General features: G+C 40.8%; 1 pseudogene; it reads right to left on the bottom strand.

The window, feature by feature from the left end:
- Positions 1-239: 239 nt before the first annotated feature.
- LOC125156204 (pre-rRNA-processing protein TSR1 homolog) lies at positions 240-3200 on the bottom strand (annotated as a pseudogene).
- Positions 3201-6823: the final 3623 nt, after the last annotated feature.

Below are 6823 nucleotides of genomic sequence, written 5' to 3' on the forward strand. Positions count from 1 at the left end.
GCACATGCATGCACACACATGCACGCGTGCGTGAGCACACACACACACACACACACACACGTACACACACAATTTCCTGCCCTGAGATTCATATTTTAAATGGTTCTAATCTGGCCTTCTTCTGGCTGTACCGTTTCCTCTAAGTGGGAATCTGTGGAGACAAAGAATGTGCCAACACACTTACCATTTTAGATCACTTTTGGATTCCTGGAATCTCACAATTATCTACCAAAAAGGACCTAACCCCAGTGCCTCTTCACAGTCCTCTTCTCTGGACCATCCTCACAAAGGTAGTCCATGCCACAGGTGCAATCACTCAGAACAACTCTCTTGGTGACCATTCTGTCTGGATCCACTGACAATAATGGATTACCTGAGACAATAAGGCTGTGCATGTCATTGCTATTCTGTTCGAACAGCGGCACAGATGCAGGAAGAAAAGTGATTGGGCCATATATTGTCACCACCAAGGGCATGTCAGTAGTCAGGAATCTCTGAAATTTATGTTTATCTGCTGCAGCGTGCTGAGAGAATAAAGGTGGGCGGGTATCCCAGGTGTATTAAGACAAATCTCTCAACAGCAGAAGCAGAGTTAGGATGGAAAAAAAAAATCCTTGCCCTTCAATGGCAGGCACATACATATGACAAGAAGCAAATTCAGACTGAGCATATAACCCCATCTGCCCTTTAATTGTAAAGGCCAACCAGTGAGGCTCTTTCCCCTTCTTCCAGTTCACCAGTTCTTCCTCCCTTCCATTCCAACAGTATGCAGTCCAGCCTACTGGCAGTATGAGAGATGATGGATCTGCTTGTCGAACTGTGGCGGCTGCTGTCCCGCCCCAGCATTTTCAGTCTCCAGAAGGAAAAAAAAAACACATTTGTATTGTCCTCAGGGCGGTGAAAATGTAGACCTAACCTCCCTAACCTGGGTGAAGCAGGATGAAAAACCAGCTCCTTGTCAATCTGTTTCTGGTTAGTGTACACAGATCAGAGGGGATTCGGTGTCATTAAACACCTGGAAATTTTGTTTCCTGGTTACTTCAGCTTTTTATCTTCTCTCCTTAAACAGTTTTCAAAATCCTAATGGAAAGTAGATGTTTTAGTAACATTTAATAGGTTATTTTTTAGCTTAAGTGGCAATAGAAAAACATCCATAGTTCCCTGAGGCACATGTCAAGGCCAAGAAAGGCCTTTTGAAAAAAAATGCAGCAAACCTCTAGGATAAAGTAGAAAACACAATTTTTGCCCAGTCAAAACCTATAGGCTCCCATCCCTAAAGTGCTGACTAGTAGCCATGGTCCATTATTCCATGTCCACTCAGGCACTGCTGACCAAATTCCACTTTTCACCCATGGTACTGGTTCTGGTATATACGGATCAGAAGTCCATTTGGAGAAAATTAATTCATCTTATAGAGATTCGTCAGTACTGTGTCCTGAGATTTTTAGCTCCCCATCAAAACTGCACTCATGTGGCCTTAAGTACCTAAAAGCTCCTTGATATGTCCCCTGTGGCCCCACTTTATTCTCTGTTCCACTGGTTTGAACCACAACACGTCCTCTCTGTTGAAGTGCATGCAACGCAGTACCATCAGCTTAGTAAAAATTTTGAAAGGATGACCCCTCAAAACAGCTCTCTTGACGACCATTCTCTCCAGATCCACTGACAATAGATGGCCTGTGGCAATGAGGCTGTGCATCCTGTTGTCATTCTGTTTGAAAAGCAGCACAAATGCAGAAGGAAAAGTGATTGGGCCACATAGTGTCACCACCAAAGCCACATCAGCAGTTAGGAATCTCTGAAATTTATGTTTATCCCTGCAGTGTGCAGAGAATAAAGGTGAGGCTCGGAAGTGCCTGAACCCACCTGGAAGATCAGCTCCTCTTCAGCTTTCACGGGCTCAGTGTTGCCTGGGTGTCGGCTCAGCGCCAGATTCACTACTGACATCTCTGGTCATCAGCTAGTAGAGAAAATGCAATCAAGAATGTTCCTTGCTTGAAGTACTGAACCACTGAGACGGACTTCAGGCATGAAGCGTGACATATCAGCCAACCTCAGCTCCTTCAATCTCTTTTTCCCTCAATTTCTTTAAAATGCACTTCCTAGTATTAGTAAAGATCTGAAACAGAAAGTTCCAAGCATAATCTTGAAGAAGGCTTTCCTCAGGATCCCATGAAGATGTCCAAAAGTTCTTGAGGCCTCTGTATTTCTGAAATTGAATTCTTGCAGCTATGTCATGGGGGTGGGGGTGGGGGTGGGTATCTACTTCATCTGGAGACATCTCTTCCAGTCTTTCTTGTTTATATTTCTCCAACATTTTCTTCCTCAGCCTCTTCCTCCACTTTCTTGTCATAGACTACTCCGGTAGTCATAGTTTCATATCCTTCCCTCTGTTCCTCTTTACTATTTTCCTCCTGAGATTCCTCTTCAATAAAATCCTCATGTCCCATGTCATCATATTCATCTTCCCCACCACTTTCCACCATCCTCATCCAAAATCTATTCTACACGCTAATTTGATATCCCTTTGGGAACCTTCTTTACCACCTTGGGACTTCCCTTCAAGAAATAGTTTGCCTCTTTCAGCTCCTCCTTAGTGGGACAGGTTAGCTCCATTGGATCTGGGATGACCTCTGTTTACAAAGATTCGTGTCTATCAGGGTCTGCCTTCATTAGGATCTTAAGGTCTTCCTCCATACCAGCTACAGCATCGATAGTGGGTGTATATAGGTGGGAAGGCCCTGAACAAAGAGGCAGAAAAGGTAGTAATCCCCAGTGCTGTTCCAGCCTTCTAGTAAACCAAGAAGGAAGAGGATGGAATCTGCCACTTGAGCCATGTCTAACACAGTATGCAGATCCCTGGCCTTGCAGCTGTGAAAACCCCTGATGCTTCAATGCAGGGCATAACAGCATAAAACTATTGGTGCTACTTCACTCATTTCAGTGTAGTGTTCCAGTGTCCTTATCCTGAAGCCGTGAAAGTCCTCTGGCAGGGAAATCCTGTTGTGCAGGGACACCACCAGTACCTGATGAGGAAGGTCATCCTTGCCACCCAACTGTCTCTTCTCTGCCAGAAAGACCTCTTTCTTCTGCTTTCAGAGCTGACTGGCATGATGCCTCTGGTCTATTCTACTGAGCTCTTTTCTTACCTTCTTGCTTAGGATTTTCGGTGCTAGACAGCCCTTGCTATCCCTCTGCATGGATCCTGGAACTCAATGCTGCTTGGTTTTCTGAGTTTTATTATGCTGCTTGACTGGGCCAGAAGGATGGGCTTCCATGTTGCTACTCATGTGTACCCAGTCAGCCTGTGTCAGTGTGTTTTAATCAGAGACACAAAAGCCAGTAAGAAACATTATGCAATTATGGGTACTGATAAAACCTACATAAGTCTGTAGCTCATGCATCTCCTTCTGTTTCTAATGCCTCACAGTGTCCAGTTTGGGAAGAAAGTGGAGGTGACATGAAGTGAAGGGAAGAGTAATGGCAAATTGGAATATGCAAAAGTGATCTGGAACCTATGAGATAAAACTACCAATGTTGATGAATTAGACATCCAGAAAAAATGCTGATGCACTTGACCATAAAACGTTACAAAAACCCATTTCCAGGATCTGGAGAAGCTGAAAGAAGATATCAGGCAGGAGGTAAAGCATCAGCAACATAGCTGCTCCCTCAGGCCTACAAGGCGTGTCAACACAGTCTCAACAAGGTATGTGGGTGGCAACAGCACCTAACCTTGCTTGCTAAGCATTGACATGCTGTTGTTTGACTTTGCCTTCCAAATCTTCTGCAAATTTCTCTAGGTTAGGCCACCCTTATCCCAGAACTATGAAGGCATGGGAATTCAGAAGGGAGACAGTTCTATCTGAGCTAAATCAACAGAATTTAAAGCCCCAATAATCAATTTTTGTCACCTGGGCCAATATATACAGTATTTTAAACTATACAAAACTTCCAAATAAAGGTAATGGCAAAGTGATGCTTCCTTTATAATGATGCAACGGTTCCTCATAACAATAAAAAAACTTGCTAATCTTTTCCCAAAGAGGATACAAATCATTTTAATCACCCTGGTGTAAAATATATTCCTCTCCTAGCTGAGCCACATCCCCCAGATTTCTTATAATTCAAATTTTGAGATGCGCGGTTACCTTCTATTAACACTTCTTGTGTTTGACAGGAGGGGAGTGGAAGAGGGAAAGAAATATTTTATATATAACCAAATATGCTCATATTTATATAAGGAAGAAATGCATATAATATTATAGTGCTTGTTTCTGCATCTATTCCTATGACCATAGCTGGTGTTTATAATTATCTTCTTTTCCTATCCATTCATGACTCTGCCCTCAGTTACCACATTGGCTGGTTATGTTTTCCTATCTGATGGGGAGACCCAATCTTCATTTCTGAAGGCTCTGGGCCATTAGCAGTCCTACCAAATTTGGATTATTATAGTTCTATATTAACTTTAAGCATAGGATATAGGAGAACTAAAAGGCATTCCAAATTATCACCTACATTACTGTAGATGATATTACTGTAAAGTAGCAACTGAATTTCCTAAGAGAGTACAGTAAACCTGAATCTAAACATCTCACCTAGTAGAGTAAGATTCTTTAGTTTTTTAGATTCACTGTCATTAGGAACCTAAAGTGGCCAGGTAGCAAGCTCTAATGTATTTGAACCATTGTTGAGTCTTCTGGTGAAATGTTCTACCATGGGAACTAATAACTCTATTGCAGAGCCTAAAGTTCTGGGCACTTGAGGACACAAAGTATAAACTTCACTAGTGTATCATAAGGGATGATAGGAATGACTCTCATTTCCAACCATGGGAAAAGAGTTGGATTAGCAAGCCCAAATGATATATTTGTTGCCTACTATATCCAAAACTCTCAATACACATCATGCTTCTCTCTTTGTAGTGGGAGGGGCCAGATGCAGCAATTTATCTTTATGAGTCACCTCAGAATACTACCATTAGAAAGCAAGACCAAATAAGCACCATGTCTTTTATAACTTTAACTCATTTTTTTTAAGTTTATTTATTTTTGGAAAGATACAGAGAGCAAGCAGGAGAAGGGCGGAGATAGAGGGAGACAGAGAACCTCAAGCAGGCTCCACACTGTCAGTGCAGAGCCTGATGCGCAGCTCAGACTCATGAACCCTGGGATTATGACCTGAGCCGAAATCAAGAGTTGGCTGCTTAACTGCTTAACTGACTGAGCCACCCAGGCGCTCCTAATTCAACTCTTAACACTGAACGCTTTCTTAAGGCAGTTAAGCAGTAACTCATCTAGATTTGTACATTTTAAGTGCATCTACAATAATAAAGACTAATTTATGCTCTTAAAAATATGATAAGATTATGAAATATTCTGAAAAGTAGCCATTAATATTTCTATAATTGTTCAAAATATATTGCTTTAAAGCGTTCTCAGTGAATAATCAGTGCATGACCCACTTAAGAAATTAATATAATCTCCACTTGCTATTTTAGCAGTTCACGGAATACACTTTCTTCATTCTTTCAACACATTTGTAGCTTGACTACTGCATGCTTGGCACACTGTGCAGAGTTTACAATAACGATCCAAATAGGTCATGTCCCAATTGTAAAGTAATTTATTTTCTGGAAGGTAAGGGGGGGGGATAGGGAAAAATAGGAAATAAACAAGTGAAAATACCAGAGCAAATTTCAGATAATGTGCTATGAAAAAAAAAAAGGGTGAGAGAGTGACTCTATGTAAAGGAAGGCACTTTGGATAGACAGAATTATTAGGAGCTTCTTTGAGGATGTGACTTTTGAACTGGAAACTAATTGAAAAGAAGGAGACCACAGGAAAATTGAGATGAGAGCTCCAGTAAGATACTAAAGGAAGAGCAAGCTCGGTATGTTGGGGACAAAGAAACCAGTGTGAATGAAGCATAATGAGAAAAAGAAAAAGAAAGAATGAGAAGCATAATGAGTGATGCTGGATGGACGAGATCAGAAAAATCAGCTGGACCTGAAATATGCAGGACTTTATACAGCATGATAAATAATCAACATTTATTATATAAATTTGATATGTTAATTGTGTTATGCATGAGATCAGCAAAATGTAATTCACATTGTAGAAACCCTCTCTTCTGTGACTAGAAGGGGCCCTATGTGGAGACAGACAAGTTAAAACACAACAGTGGCCAAGATAAGATGTAATAATACGTTTAACATAATTTTTTTCTTTGAGAAGGAAAGAAGTAGCTATAGGATATGTTGGAAGTAGAACAAAAAGTGAAGTGTTTTGCCATTTACTGAGATGAAAAGCCTGGGTTAAATGTAGTTTTGACAAGGAGTTAAAGAAGTGGGAAGTCATAACTTACATTTGGAAATGTTAAACATGAGATTACTACATGACATCCAAGTGAAGATATTGACTAGTTTGAACCATATAAAACTTTCTTTGCTTTTTGTTGTTGTTGTGTTGTGTTTTTTGTTTTGTTTTGTTTTGTTTTTTTGGTAAGTTAAAAACAGTCTAATGCCATCAAGTTCATGTGATTCTACACCTAATAGTGTATAGTTGCATACATGAGTCTGCAGTTCAAGGGAAAATTTCAGATTTAGAGAGATTTGGAAAGCATTGGCATACTGATGTTATCTGAAGCCAGGAAGCTAGAAGAGATCATACAGGAACAAAGTGTAAATAAAAAATAGACCTGTAGGTAAGCTAGGAGCACAATATTTATAGATCAAGAATAGATGGGGACACCTGGGTGGCTCAGTCGGTTAAGCATCCGACTTCAGCTCAGGTCATGATCTCATGGTTCGTGGGCTTGA

The sequence above is a fragment of the Prionailurus viverrinus genome, chromosome F2 (genome assembly GCF_022837055.1).
Source record: "Prionailurus viverrinus isolate Anna chromosome F2, UM_Priviv_1.0, whole genome shotgun sequence".
NCBI classification, from domain to species: Eukaryota; Metazoa; Chordata; class Mammalia; order Carnivora; family Felidae; genus Prionailurus; species Prionailurus viverrinus.